The sequence below is a fragment of the Trachurus japonicus genome, chromosome 24, assembly GCF_045865225.1.
Source record: "Trachurus japonicus isolate A0001 chromosome 24, Traja_1.0".
In the NCBI taxonomy this organism is placed as follows: Eukaryota; Metazoa; Chordata; class Actinopteri; order Carangiformes; family Carangidae; genus Trachurus; species Trachurus japonicus.
Genome location: NC_140930.1, coordinates 15,844,301 through 15,845,422, shown reverse-complemented (window position 1 = coordinate 15,845,422; position 1,122 = coordinate 15,844,301). Strand labels below are relative to the sequence as shown.

Below are 1,122 nucleotides of genomic sequence, written 5' to 3'. Positions count from 1 at the left end.
GCCGTGATCGTATAGTGGTTAGTACTCTGCGTTGTGGCCGCAGCAACCCCGGTTCGAATCCGGGTCACGGCAAACTTGCACAGACAGGTTGTTTTACTTCCTGCAGTTGACTGCCGTCCTCTACATCAATTTATAATAAACAACTGTTGACCAGTTTTGGGAGTAACACATTACAAAAGTAACGCAATTACAGTAGTGTATTGCTAGTTTCTGTAATGCGGTAACATAACGCATTACAAATATAATTTCAGTAATATTTTACCTGTTACAATCTAAGTAACGCAAGTTAAAGCACATTTTCATAAAAACGTGTGAAAACTCATCAGTCGTGGGGCGTCTTAATTTAATGTTTGAAACAGAGGTGGTAATCAGTGCAGCACTAACCCTTTAACTGGTCCCATGTCTATCCATAATAATCAAATAGAAAGCTCAGCCCCTTCATGATGTTAATCATAATAAGCAAGCAAACCAAAAAGTGGCATAGTTGTGGTCACAGGAAGCCAACAAAGTCACATTAAGTTAATTATTTAGGATATGACTGGAGTTTGTGAAACACTAAGGACAGCCCATGGCGACAAAACAGAAGTCAGGAGCTGGTAAATATGCTGGGTCTTCAAACAGTCCATAAACCTAGTCGCCGTGATCGTATAGTGGTTAGTACTCTGCGTTGTGGCCGCAGCAACCCCGGTTCGAATCCGGGTCACGGCAACTCTGCACAGAAAGAATCTTTTACTTCTCGCCGTCCTCGACATACACCCCGCCCTTCCGAAGCCCCGCCTTTCCGACAATAGACTTCCATTCATCGTAATAGCGGGGTTTTCTATTTTTTCTAAAGACCCCGCTACTCCGAAAAGGCTATTGGGGGAAACCCCCAGCGCGCAGTGCGCATTGATCCTTTTTTCCTTTTTGGGGTCAAACGGATCATGTGCATAATTAACTGCAAAACAAGCAAATACTTCATATTAATGACATATAACGTTCATTATGCTTCTAGCCTGTCTAGCCTCTACCTGGTCTTTTTTTACTAAACTTAACCAACTCCTTTCTTCATTGCCTAAGCCCAACCAAAGCATCTCCCTCAGTCAGCTGTCAGTGCGAGCGGCGGCTGCAGCAGCCTCGCGC

At 43.9% G+C, this 1,122-nt stretch overlaps 2 non-coding genes across 2 annotated transcripts; both read left to right on the top strand.

Annotated features, from left to right (window-relative positions):
- Nucleotides 1–72, top strand: trnah-gug (transfer RNA histidin (anticodon GUG)). The gene has a single exon. It is a non-coding gene; the product is annotated as a tRNA-His (tRNA).
- Nucleotides 73–636: 564 nt separating this feature from the next.
- trnah-gug (transfer RNA histidin (anticodon GUG)) lies at nt 637–708 on the top strand. Its single transcript has one exon. It is a non-coding gene; the product is annotated as a tRNA-His (tRNA).
- The last annotated feature ends 414 nt before the right edge of the window (nt 709–1,122 follow it).